The sequence below is a fragment of the Ictalurus punctatus genome, chromosome 4 (assembly GCF_001660625.3).
Source record: "Ictalurus punctatus breed USDA103 chromosome 4, Coco_2.0, whole genome shotgun sequence".
Classification (NCBI taxonomy): domain Eukaryota; kingdom Metazoa; phylum Chordata; class Actinopteri; order Siluriformes; family Ictaluridae; genus Ictalurus; species Ictalurus punctatus.
This window is the reverse complement of record NC_071284.1, coordinates 20,999,284-21,014,071: the sequence shown is the minus strand read 5'-3', so window position 1 is coordinate 21,014,071 and position 14,788 is coordinate 20,999,284. Positions and strand designations below refer to the sequence as shown.

Genomic DNA, 14,788 nt, shown 5'->3' with positions numbered 1-14,788 from the left:
ATGTGCCTGTATTGATGCTCAAGAAAGCATATTGTTTGGAGGAGACATGAAATAATAGTAATGTTATTATATATTATAGAGGTAATCATATGCTTAAATTATATTTACGCATATTTACACCCCAGGGGTAACAGGAAGTGTTGTACCTGTTTACTGGCTAGCCTTTGCATTATTGGGATGTCAATAGATAGTGATCCATCCATCCAACACTGTAAGTCAGCAATGACCTAAACAGAGCCACAACTGGAGTTTGTGAAGAAGGCCAAAATTTCCCCATGTGCAGTATATTACAGCAATTAATTACACTTTAAGCACAACTTACCTGACTGAACGTACAGTTGTGAGTGGGACGGAAAGCATAATAATGAAACACAATCAACAAATCATATTTACAAGATAGCAATATGACTTATTGCTAAAATGATATTTGCTAAAATTTAGTGAAATGACTTTCACTAAAATGAGAATTTCATCCCCTTGAATCAACATTAGCATGGCTCTACAGTAATTTATTTTAGGAGCACTTATGCTCCTAATTACAAAAATTTAGGAGCACGGTTGAAGTTTAGTTTTTTTATTATTTATTTATTATTATTATTTTTAGAGATGGCAACGTTAATGTGCCACAATATAACGCACAATTAGACATGAGAAAACCTGAGCTTGTCAATTATGACAGAATTTAGGAACATAGTGTGAGCCATGACAAATTAATTTACCTTCTGATAAGCTAAATTTAATATTTTCAGTTAATTTTACAGGCGGTATGCAAAAAAACAACAACTGTTAACCTGTTCCACCTCGTAAACAAATACAATAAACCTCAATGTTCAGTCTTTGAAGTCTGCTCCTCTTAAGTATATTTAAAGCTACACTATTAGAAATTTTCCACTGCCATGGTTCTGGGCTGTAGCCAGTTCTCAAACTGCTCTGCGTATATTGTGTATATATGTGAATAATCTCATATAGGATGTGATTGGGTGAGTTCATTTATCCGCCAGATCCAAAGCGCTTTAGTCTAATGGTATTCATTACTGATGCGCCGATCAGGATTTTTACATCCGATACCGATTTCTTGTCATCTTGATCGACCGATACTAATTCAGATACCAATCTTTTTTTTTTTTGTTTAAGCTTTAATCAGGAGGTCTATCATTAACAGTTAAATGTAAGCTCTCTGCTCATGGTCACTCTCAATTTAATTAATATAATAGCAATGAGAAACACTGTTGGTTAATTGATACATAAACAAACATAAAATATTTATTTTTAGATATCTTAAACAATAAATAGTCCAAATTAAAAGTATACCAACACAAAAAAATTATCCATATTAGGAACAAGGCTAATAGCCTTCTAAGGAAATAGCCTACTAATCTTAATATCAAATTGATATTAAATGTAACCCATAGTAATTACACATTATTTAATTTCTCATTTTATTTATATTTTATGAGTGTATTATAATCAATTTTTATATTAAATGATTTATTTATAACTAGATGCATGTATCACTAGATGTAGCTAGATGCATTTTGGAGTTGTAGTTTTTATTACGATTGTATTAAACAACTTCGAACAGGTCACTCGCACCAATGCGCCTAAATATTTTTTCACAGTCACAGAAAGTACTCTTCAGTTGCAAATACAACTGAAATGGTCGTGCAGAGCCCTGATTAGAGTCAGTGGTGTCAAGCCACAACAGTAAAATCATAACCCTCTTTTACTAAGCCAATAATTTATTGTCTGGGGGCTCGCAATTACTTATGAAGCATCTTACTACATGAATGATATCAGGTGGATGGATTGCTATCTAATAACATCCCAAGAATGCAAAGGTTAGCTAGTAAACTGGTATAACACTTCCTGTCTATTAACAACTGGTAAATATGCCCTGTATTTACATATATTATATAATGTAGTATGTTGCAAGGGTATCAATCAAAAACTATCAACAAATAAAAAAATTTATGACTCACATGAAGGGTGATGGTTGAATTTTTGTGCATGAGAGCTTTAATAAGGCACTTGGGTTTTTGGATTTTTAAGCATGCCCCCAGACCCCTGTAGTGGGTCAGAGGTCTACCCACCACAGTCTATGTTTGGGAAACACTGAGTACACATTAGGAAATTGGCTTTTATCACACATATGCATATGCAGAGTATGAAATGCATGCTGAAAAAATGCCACAAATACTAAATTGGTGCAAATCACCATATATGGTCAACAACGTCCCTTTAAAAGCCCAGTGGCTGATGCTGATATGAATGACAATAAGTTTACAAATCAGTTTACCCCATTACCCTTTTCTACCACTAGGGCTTCCTGCATTCGCATGGTCAGAAGCTTGATAAATTACATTCTCTGCCTAGTTTTCACACAAAACTATGTGTAGCCACGTTTGATAAATTAGACCCCAGTGGAAGACAAGTAAAACAACTATATTTGGACAGTGAAACTAAAAGTGCTGAGAGGGAGTTGTGACAAGCCATTGAGGAATGGAACAGCATTTACTGGTTATTTAACCCTACCTCTGTGAGAAAAGTTCTCAGTGCCACAGTCAAAGAACAAGTGCTTCACAAGAAAACCTTTCAGACTGTGCTTTGTGAAATGGAAACCATAATCAACCAATAGCAGTAGCAAGCAATAATCAACCAATCACAAAAGCATCGAATGATATCAGTGATCTGGAAAATTCAACACCTAACCACTTTTTTACTCAATATGAAGACACCAGGACCTTTACTCATTGCAGATGGAAAAAGATCTAATACATTAAAATTCATTAAAACCATCCTAGATAAAAAGGTCTTATATGACAAGACAAAAACATTTTGTATAGACCCATAATAAAGAATAAGCTAGTAATAAAAAGGTGTTGGGGACATTATTTTTTCAAGTTGTCTGTATTTCCATCCTTGCATATGTCTGAGGTTCCTTTTAGAGCAATATCTTAAGAACGAATGGTTGAATGATTGTAGGACTGATATGGACTTATCATTGTAACCAGCAGATGAACTGATTAGATTTTGGAATTGATCCAAACAAAGTCAATGTCACAGCAAGGTTGAATGTCTGAAATAGTTTTTCTTCGATAACGTCCTTCCTGTTATTTTCATCTTCAAGGCCCATTTTCTGGCAATCTAAGATTTCTGCCATCAGTCCATCCATCAATGAGTCCTTCTGAGGTTCTTATTAACATGATATCTCAAGTATGAGAGGTTGAATGCTTGTAGGATTTATATGTAATCATCACTGATTTTGGAATTGATCCAAGCAGGGTTCAGGTCACAGCAAGGTCAAATGTCTTAAGTAATTTTTTTTCAATAGCTTCCTTTTTATGGAAGCCTTAAGCGGCCATGCATAATTAATTTTCTCTTTCATCTTTTATCGTGATCTCGACTTAATTTTCTCATGATCTTGACTTAATTTTTTTGTGTACTCCTCATCCATCATCCCAAACTCAATGGGGTTTTTGTTTAAATGCCTGAAATAAGGTCTGTGGTTAACACAAGCTCAAGATATGTTTACGTTTTATACGACAACATAAAATACATCAGTAATACCCCACTCAGGTTTAAAAAAAAAAAAAAAAAAGCTTTTACATATCTTGAAAAAGACAGTTGCTAATGAGTGGCTAAAATGGTACTACAGAGGTTATCGGGGACATTAAACGTCATCACTCCGAACAGGTAAGCTCATCTACTACAGCCTCATTGTGTTTATACTCACACTCTTGCAAACTATTTGTAAATTTATCAACTTATAGTATTTTCCAAATGTATTGTTTTTTTTAAATAAAGATTGAAAGCGTTGTCAGAAGCTTTGTGGTGGTGTTGAAGTCATGCAACCGTGGTAATCGTTTATAGATTAACAGCAGCTTTTTACTTCTGGTGATTGTACTTAGGCTTCAAATTTCATAAATGTTGTGTTCATTTGTGAAGATTATCTTAATGAAAAAAAACATGTAAGAATCATAAACTTTTGTTGGTCACAGAGTTTATTTTCTGCAGTAATCCAAAAGCAAATAGAAAAACCCTATTGGCTTTTTGTCAAAGGAACCAGGGTGATGCTAACTTCTGTGGTGACGTACAAAAATACGTCATCCCTGCAGGATTGACGATTTCCACATTAGTGTCTGATACTTGAGAAGGGGACACCCCTCTCTCTTAATGCGGAGATAAAGTACATCTCTACAGAGGGCAATTATTACATTTATGATGGCGAAGATGCCAACATGCATGTAACACCAGTCCCATTCACAATGGGTGAGATTTTCTCCAGGATAAAATTACGTTGTGAGAAAACAGTTTTTGGTTATGTCAAGATCACTAGAAAATTAAGTCAAGATCATGAGAAAACAACAAAGAAAAAAAATTATAATGCATTGGTGCTTAGGGCTTCCGTACCTTTCTGTTTGAAGTCTATTTTAAGTGAGTTGCAGGCATGCGCATCACTAAGAAAAAGGAGCAGACAGATGAATCCCTGTTGACATTGAATTCTACTTGGTATATGGCTCCAGTAACTTAAGTATAGGTCATTGTTCCTTAAGACATTGTACAGGTATGTGACGTTTACAGTTGTTACATAATTTAATAACATGTTTGTAATATCGTATATTGCACATTTTTTTGTATGATCATTCATGTGTGCATAGCATATACTGTACATTATTTTTTTTTATCTCTGTACCTTTAAGTGGTGAGCTCGTTTTTCTGTTTACACATACGTAACAGTGCAGAGAAATATAGTTTCTTGAAAGAGGGGAACTATTGTTTAGTTATAACATGTATTTGTGACCATGTTGGGTTTTTTTTTTTTTGGATATCTATAAGGCTATGACATTAATCAATAATCCCAGCATCCCTGTAATATGGAGCCAGCAGATTTAAACATCTTCCATTGCCTTTTTAAGGAGTTAACATGACATTGTATAGTAGGCTAGCACTACAGCTGGGGAAAAAAAAAAAAAAAAAAAGGAGTCTAAACTGTAAGAATACTCTATGTATCCCTTTAATACAATGTGGCAGCGCTTTAGATATGAAGTCTTCACAAACTCCTGACATGACCCTAAACAGACCACATAACAGTTTCCAAGCATACTTGGCAGATCTGTCAAGTATAACAACAATCACAACCATGAGACATCACCTGGTTATAGCCTAACCAAGAGTCACAAAGCCATGCCCATATTGGCGCTAATGCAGAGTTTACTGACACAAACATACTGAGTTTCGACTTTGTGATTGCATTGTTAACAGGAACTCTGTTGCTATAATAAGCTACCAAAACCTGAACTCAAACTCACAGCAATTCCTAGATGGACCATTATGTACATAAGAGATCAGTTACAGTAGCTAACAGTCCGATGAACTTTTAACCAGAATCATAACGTATATATACTAAACAACCGAAGAGAACAACACTGCGCATGCTTCGTCGTCATAAAAAGTCAAACAGTGCTGCGGAGACGTGACAGTAAAGTTTGCAGAAAAGAACAGGATTCGATTAACTTTTTCCGAAATAACGGGGAAGCAGTGCTTCTCATAGTCTGAATAACACTCTCGGCTTTATGTCACCCAGCATTAGCTCCAGCCGGTGGCTTTGACCGTTTCGCCAGTAATACTGATAGTAGACAAAATTCTCCAAGCTTCTGCCTGAGTGTGACTTCACATTCCATTTTAACTAACCGACATAAAAAAAGCAGGAAAAATAACAAGCAAAAGAAGAAACTACCCGTCCATGATTGTTACAAACATTTTGTCCTGCGCCATTTGACAGTAACATGGAAGCGATCTGACGTCTGCCTTGTTTGTCGTCAGCTTATTAGCTTCCACTGCATGAAAAGCTTAGCTAGCCACCAACGCTAGCTAACTGCAGCAGGCTAGCTAACGCTGCCATACTCTTCCGTTCAGCGAAGTAACATTTCGGTACATCTGCGGGCAATATGTATAGCAAGCGACCCAGCGATTTGAAAATGTAAGGTTTTTTTTCTCTCTAGACAGATGAAGTGTCGGTGCTGGACCAGTTTGACAGTTACAATTGCCAGTCTGTGTATTGAACAACAGTGAGGCTTGTGTTTTAACTGATACCGATATGTTTCCTACCACCTTTCCGCCGTGTCCGGGAGGAAAACCGATGTCAGGAGTGACGGCCGAACTGACATCACCAAAAGTGGCCACTGCGCGAGATCCTCAGGCTCCGGCGAGCAAAAGCTGCATATCCCGCGAACAACGCGGCGACGGCGATCAGAAATGAGGCGCTTTCACAATCTCCCTCGTTCGGTTCGAGGCGGAAGAGTCCCGGGGAAGACAGCAGATCATGATTCCGCGAACGGAGACGACGGGGAAGGGCAGGACATCGCATTCATATCACACACCATAGCGTAGGTACCCACACAACACTCAAGCGCGCGCGCGCGCGCACACACACACACACAGAGACAGACAGAGAGACAGACAGACAGACAGAGAGAGAGAGGGAGACAGAGCTGATGGAAACGACACCCATACACACCCACTCGAGTGTCGTTTGCTCAGGTTACCCGGTTTGTCTTGCACACTTGGACAGCCACCGCAGCTAACCCGATTTCTGCCAATAAGGTGCAATTATTCACAAAGATTTCTTATGGGAATCAAAAAATATTAAACAAAGTTAAAAGATACACGCTGCTATTTATTTTTCTCATATGAAAGCTAATTACGTCAATAATAATAATAATAATAATAATAATAATAATAATAATAATAAATATAGCTGCACGCAGCAATTAAGGGGCCAAGCACTAAAGAGGTTAAACGAGGAGCTAAACAACCATGGCAGAGAGCATCAAGACAAACTGTGAAAAAGAGCAATTTAGTAATTTGGAAATAATTTTTAAAATAATTTGTCAATATTCAAAGCCTTGCACAGATACAGCCTCAGAATCGTTTCGGCATCATGCAATCAAATTTGTTGATGCGTTAAACAAAAACCGTTTGGTATATCAACACAAAATCCAAGTTTTTGCCGGCATCGTCTGAAGATGATCTGAATTGAATTTGGTGAAAATCGGGCCAACAGTCTAGGAGGAGTTTGAAAAAGGAGGTTTTCACCAAAATTCAAAATGGCAGACAGCAAGTTCAATCGACTATGGCATCATTGTTGGTATCATTGGTATCATTGTTTCCGGCATGACTCATGGAATCTAGCAAGACCAGTAGCATGACAATGGGCAAAAGTAATTAAATTGCATTATAATTTTTGACCAGAAGGTGGCGGTGCCACAAAACCATTTTGTGTACCTTCAGGGCATGGTGTCAAAGACAGTTGCCAAGTTTCATAAGGATATGCCAGGGTGTTTATAAAATATAGCATTTTTATGACAAAATTCTAAATGGTTGACGCGCGAAATGGCCCATATGGGAAAATTGGGTATCGATCGACTTGAAATGCTGCACTAAATCTAAAGAGACCAGTTTCAGTTAGAAAATGTAAACTTTCAATCATAAAAAAACATTTATTTAAAAATATCTAAAATGCTGCTACTTAGAATTTGTCCAGAATGTGGCACTGTTCTGAAACAGCTCAGGTAACATTTGCGCATGATAGTTTCATGCAAGAAAGCGTTCAAGAGTTATGAGCCAAAATAGCCATTTTTCTATCTTCTCACCAGTAGGGGCAGTGCACCGAAATGCTGCAGATAACCTCAGGGCCTAATGATGATGAAACATGCCAAGTTTCATCACAATCCCTCAAAGCTTTGCGGACATACAGCCTCAAATTCAGTTTTGCGTGTTCTTTGACAAATTTGTTGAAGCACCATTCAAAAACGGTATGGTTTCTGTGAATAACTATAGTTATGAGTGTCTTGAGATGATGGAACCCAATTTTCATGAAAATCGGACAAATAGCCTAGGATGAGTTTGAAAAAGTAGGTTTTGCAGAAAATTCAAAATGGCGGAAAGATTTTCATCAAAAGTTATTAACCTAAAAGTGTCCAGTATGTGGTGCTGTTCTGAAACTGGTCAGGTAGCATCTGGGCATGATGGTTAGCATTATAAGACTTATAATCCCAAAATGCCATTTTTGCTGTCTCCTGACCAGTAGGGGGCAGTGTGCTGAAACTCTGCAGGTCACCTCAGGGCCTAATGGTGATGACACGTACCAAGCGTTGCGGAGATATACCCTCGTGTCCATTTTGGTATGCTCACCATCAAATTTGTTGAAGCGGCATTTGAAAACGATATGATTTATCAAAATTCTTTGAATAACTTTGAATACTTTTTGACCACAAGGTGGTGCTGTCTCAAAACTACTTGAGTACCTTCAGTACATGGTGCCGATGACAGTTTTATAAGGATATGCCAACGCATTCATAAAATATAGCATTTTACTACAAAATTCTAAATGGCAGACCTTCAAAATGGCCAACATGGGAAAATTGTGCAGGTACCCTTATGTCATAATTGTGATGACAGGTACTAGGTTTCATCTTAATATGCCAAACTGTTGTGGAGATACAGTCTCATGTCCATTTTGGCATGCTCCTTGCCGAATTCATTGATGTGCTAAATGAGAACAGTTGGGTCTATCAAAAAGCTTTTGATAACTGATCTGATTAAATTTTGGTCAACATTGAACGAATTGCCTAGGAGGACTCATGATTAATTACTTATTTTTTATAATAATCGTTTTTTTCTAGACAGAGTGCATCATTTATAATTTACAAGGGCAAGGTAAACTGTACACCATTTGGATATATATATATATATATATATATATATATATATATATATATATATATATATATATATATAAGTGTTTAATTTGAACAAAGTGCAATATTACAAATAAACTGCCCAAGTAAAACAATACAGAATTTATTGTAAATAATCAAAATAAATAATTAATATATGAATGATATGTAATAAATATATATTAATTAATTAGTATATAGTAATTGTACTATATTAATTAATATATAGTCATATAAATAAAATAATTATGCTATTTAACTCAATGCATTAAAGGAAAATATCTAAACACTTCCTTCCACTAGGGGTGCTATGATTAATTTCTCTTAATTTCATTGTACATGTGTATAGTGACAATAAAAGGCATTCATTCATTCATATGATGTATTTTTGTTGCATTCTCAGATACCATTTTGCATGGCGGTCATCTTTGTTTTCTTATTGGAAAATGTAGGTAATATGTTGTTCCTGCTTTGTCTGTAATCTTATTAATCTGTTCTTTATTATTACTCATCTATAATATTTCTGATATTGGTTTAAGTAACTCGAGGTTAGTCGATATGTTCCTATGGCTATTTTTGGTAAATACATGCAAAAAGGCACTTTTTGATTGAATAAGAGACCCGTGTCTCTTGGATGCAAATGTATCGTAAAAATAATCCAACACCACTTCAAGTGTTCTGAAGGCTTACTATAGGAATTGGCATGGAACAGATTGAAATGTAATTTATTATTTGGCGGAAATGTTGACCTCGTTCATGAGAGTACATGAGAGCAGCAGTTCAGGTCGTCGCTCTCAGGCGATGTACACATGCGCACAATTTTTTTTTTGATAAGGAGAATATACTGTTGTGTTTTTATTTTTTGGGTGTCATAAATGACGATTTTACGAAGCCCACTTAGTGTCAGGTAAGAAAAAAAATACAGCCGTGTGTAAACCGTGCCCTCAGGTTTGTAAACCGTGGGAAACACAGGTCATCAGCGCTTTATAGTAATGGAGTCAGTAAGGGACCATCTAAAAAGTGCATGACCTGGCCAACTGTATAAGATTTTTATATGGCACAATAAGTTTATATGTGTAATAAAAAGGTATATCATTAATAATATATGCTATAAAAATACTAATTCTTTATCCATACTGTATTCTAACACTGCAATAAGTTAGATATCCTGTAAATTAGACGACTATAAACTTAGTAGAATCTTATACAGTTGCCCAGGTCATGCACTTTGTAGACGGTCCCTTACTGACTCCATTACTATAAAGCGCTGCTGACCTGCGTTTCCCAAAGATTGGTTTCCGCTGGCTTTAATGGGAGAAAAAATAAAAATATATTCAGTTGTATCGGTTCTATGTCCACTCAATACACATTATTAAGACAATACACGTTATGTCCATTTTGTGTGTTTATTTCTTGAGAAATAGGAGAGAAGCTCGAATGTACAGCGAATGTCCAATATAAACCCAACTTTAACGCGGTGCGCGCGGTTTACAAAACTAAAGGCACGGAAGGGCACAGATTACAAAACTGAAGGCACGGTTTACACATGGCTGTATTTTTTTTCTTACCTGACACTAGGGGGGCTCCGTACGATTTAATGCAGCTGTTATGGTAGATTTAGTTTTAATTATATTTACTTTGAGTTATGTGATTAAACATCGATAATCTCATATGATCTAAAATGAATGTTAATGAAACGCGGCGCTGAGTTTTTGCTCTGTGTGAGATGAACTACAATCGTCCATGAGCCTTTATGATTTAAATGTGCTTTAATATCGTGCGAATATCAGTACGATTGCAACTGTTATTAATTTTATACAACAGTTCAGTAAACAATAAGTTAATATTAAGTGACAATTTTTAGACCCTGTCTTTGTTCTATTTCGGAAATGAAAACAAAGGAGAGTGATTGCTCTCCCAGCAACACAGAGTTGTGCTTCGTTCTTGAATCATTCAGTGTGTTTGAACGAATCAGTTGAATGAATGATTCAATTAATCACTTATTTAGACAGTGACTTGTCGCCACCTACTGGCAGTTTTAGTTTTATATATAAAATTCATTAAATTTTTCCCATTTCTTATTTCTATATGTAAAATATCTCATTTAAATCTAAAATATTAACCTCATAACATTTACACTACATTTACAATCACATTCATGCCATCTCTGAGCTGCATTAAACAGTCTGTGTAAATACATCTAAATGCCACTACAAATACAGCTTCTGTGCCACCTCTGCAGTGCAAAGATGGATTTTGTTGATACTGATTTCATTTGATTGGTAACAGCCCTATAGTGTCCTATTATTCTAAATTTATTTATTGATTAAGAATTTGACATGAAAGATGACTCGTACATTGAATAAGGCTAGAAAGCAATCTGATTAATGCTGCTGTAACAGACCTGTCTATAATTTATAATGAACCATGAAACCATGGTCATTTAGTTCAGGTGTGTTTTATGAGGGAGTAGGAGTAGGACTCCAGGAGTAGGACTGAGCACTTCTGATATAAACGATTTAGATTTTTGTGTATTTTTCTGAATATAATCACACCCATAAGATGTTCAGCAAGTGGTCTGTGCTAAAGGTTATGCACAAATTGTTATGGCCAGACATCATTGCTCGTATGATTTGCAATTATTGCTTGTATGTTATCTATTAGTATTAATATAGATGTGCTGTTATTTTCATCTAATGTCTTTATAAGTCAGCTCTGGTGATTTGTGCCATTATATAAATTTTGCACTTTTTTTTTTTTTGCTTTAGGTCAGAAAACTGACTGTCCATATGTATAACATTACAGGCTACTGCGTATTCATGTGTTATCCATTGCTGGAGACAATGGGTAAAGTTAAATGTAGTAAGCACTGTACTAAATAGATTTCTCTGTGTATTTATGTAATTGCAGATGCCGCGTGGAATTTCTGATGGTCCCAGACTGCAAAGAGGGTAATGCTGGGCGCTACTCATTGGGCACTTCAATTGACTTGACTGATGAGGTTATGGCTCCTCATGGAGAAAATAAAAAAGGGTCTGACTGATGGGGTTATACCTCCTCCTGAACAAAAGGGGGAGAGGTTCCAACAGTATATGGCAAATGAAGTTGGCAAAAACTCTGGCATAATGTGTCATATAAAAATAAGCAAATTTCCTGGTGAAGAAATTAACAGATTTGTACATGTCACTAATTCTGCTGATTATCCACAGAAAGTCATACAAGGCTCTTTCCATCTGGAGGATGAGCGATTTGATTTTGACAGAAACAGACAGTGTGACAGCAGTAATGATGAGCAAGCTGAAGGATGTGCTGACATGGACAACAAATGAATTGGATGCTGTTCTCTTGCATGGTGATGAGCTGTATACATTAATGTGATTACAGGGCAAGATAGGTGACCCAACGCAGCGTGGTTATGTAGCGATTGCTGAATTGCTAACAATGCACACATTCTGTAATAACAAGTTTTCAATTAAGTGTCGTTATTCATACACTGGATGTATTGGTGTTGAGGTTTATGATGAAGCAGTGCGAGATGTATCCATGTCTATACAAGAAGCACTTCGGAGGGCTTTGCTTCAGTTTGATGCATGTTTGTTTGTTGAGCATTGAAGACTACATTTGTGCAGTTATAATGGAGGGGCCAAAATTTGCTGTAAACGATTCTCATTCACCTAATGACAAAGGTATGGCTGAATATGCTAAAGGCACAAGCATAGTAACATACTGTAATGACATACATGTTTACTTATGTTAAGCTTGCTTTGTCACTGAATGCTCAAGGAATACCATTTGAAGTGACTGATGTGAGAGCAAGAGCAATTGGTAAGGTCACAACTATTGAGACAGCTTATAAGTCTTGTCACCAAGGCAGTGTTGCACATGTTTGACCTAAGAGGACAGGTGAGCGGAGTAAGTGTTCTATTGGTGACAGTAGTAAACAGGTGTGTGTGTGTGTATGTAAAACAATGACTACAAATCAAATGAGAAATGTCTGGTTTCAAGTAAAAGGAGAGAGGAGCAAAACAAGTCAAAACTAGACAGGTGAGTAAGTTACCTGATCATTTCTAATGGATGACATCATTATTGGAGATACCATAATGAGTTTTAAACCTTTAACACTGCAGATCAGGATGTGTTGTGTGTCTACGTTTACAACTGATTAATGAAAACAGTGGTGTTGAAAGCAATTTGTGTTCTTTAGGAGAGCGCTGTAAAACAAAGTGCATCAACGCTGATGGGAGTTGCTTTTTATAGATCAATTGCACATGCAGTATGTGGCAATGAAGAGAAAAACCTGAATAGTAGATGTTCAGTTGTGAAACACCTTGAAGCTAACAGTTCTAAATTTGTGAAATACTTAAGAGAACAGTACAGATCGGTGAAAGATTATTTGACACAGAATGTATTATTGTACTTCATGTGCAACTGAAGTAGACCTTTTTGCTGCAGCAGACCTTTTCCAAATAAATGTGATGACCTTTAATGATGACAGATGAAATTCACGTATCCCAAGTGGATAGTTATTGACAGATAATGCAATCTATTTGAAGCACTGTAATGGAAATCACGATGACATTGTTACATGTGTTAAACATCATAATCAAGAAAACATGCAGGAGCATGTAAAAATGAGTGGTTGATGGCACCATAAAGCAATGTCTGCGAAAAAGAAAGTTAAATGATACAGCAGAAGAGAGATATAAATAATGTAAATATACATTGTATATTTTGTAACCTTATTTTTGACAGGTCAAAAAGAGACATATTTTTACTATCTATGTACAGGTCAAAGGTCATAATCATCATCATTAAATATAATGATGATGATAGGTCAAAGGGTCATCATAATAAATTATAATTATGTTAAATTCGTTTCTGATGTATTCCAGACACACACACACACACACACACAAGTTGTTTCCTTTCCCATAGATTGTGAAACATTCATGAGTCAGGCCTAGGTCAAAAAGGTCAATGATAATTATTGCAGCATGTTCTTTACCTATATTTCCTGTAAAATCCGGTTCCGGTGCATTCCACACACACACACACACACACACACACACACGCACACACACACGCACACACACATACATAAGGATAATAAAATAATAAATAATGAATTTCCATACACATCCAACCCAAAATAAGACACACACACACATCCAACCAAAAATATGACTCGCGCACACACACAGACACACATCCAACCAAAAACATGACACGCACACACATCGAACCAAAAATATGACTCGCGCACACACACAGACACACACATCCAACCAAAAATATGACACACACACACATCCAACCAAAAATATGACGCACATACATACATAAGGTTGATTAAAAAAAAATAAGTAAATGATTAATAATGAATTTCCGTACACATCCAACCAAAAATATGACACAAACACCACCACCACCAAATGTATGACACACACAAACACACACATTCTCATACATAGTATGGTCATGTGCATTCCACACACACACACACTCAAACAAAAATATGACGCACGCACACACACAAACATACACTTTTATTTCACATTATATAAAAGGAATTTAAGTGTTATGTACTTAATTACCATAATTATGGACACAAGTTGTTAAGTTGAATAAAATGAGCAATATAGACAAAAAAAGAAACACTGCATTTACTACTTTTATCCCTCTCATAGAACGACCCACAGTCCAAAGGCTGCTAATTCTATTCAAAGAGCAAACTGACTACAATGGAGCTAGAAGGTTATATGTGCGAATGACAAAAGATTTTAAAAAATCAAAAATGAATCAATACATGAAATTAGATTACACAATGTAGTTGACGTTTACACGAATAAGCAGAAATGTAATCATGTTTTTCTTTCCTATAGAACAAATGAAAAGCCCTCTCTAGATGAGCAGATTTGTCAAATGAAACTTTATCATTCTTTTCCACTGCTACGGTACACTAAAGAGTACATTTTCGAATCACCCTGCTAAAGATGACTAGCATTAGCTATGTGTAGTAATGCAAAATAGTCCATCAACTGTATTAGTAG

General features: G+C 36.1%; 1 protein-coding gene and 1 long non-coding RNA gene across 7 annotated transcripts in view; one reads left to right on the top strand and one right to left on the bottom strand.

The window, feature by feature from the left end:
* Positions 1 to 6,250, bottom strand: part of bcl9l (bcl9 like) — a 96,139-nt gene extending 89,889 nt beyond the window's left edge. For 4 of the 6 annotated variants that reach the window (XM_017465272.3, XM_017465280.3, XM_017465281.3 and 1 more), the window contains exon 1: positions 6,112 to 6,250. The gene's annotated coding sequence lies outside the window, so the exon portion shown is untranslated. Of the gene's footprint in view, positions 1 to 6,108 lie in introns of all 6 variants that reach the window. The other 2 variants (XM_017465273.3, XM_017465278.3) reach the window with 1 other exon arrangement.
* LOC108264019 (uncharacterized) lies at positions 6,245 to 12,202 on the top strand. Its single transcript, XR_001812323.3, has 2 exons — positions 6,245 to 6,386; positions 11,649 to 12,202. It is a non-coding gene; the product is annotated as an uncharacterized LOC108264019 (long non-coding RNA).
* Positions 12,203 to 14,788: the final 2,586 nt, after the last annotated feature.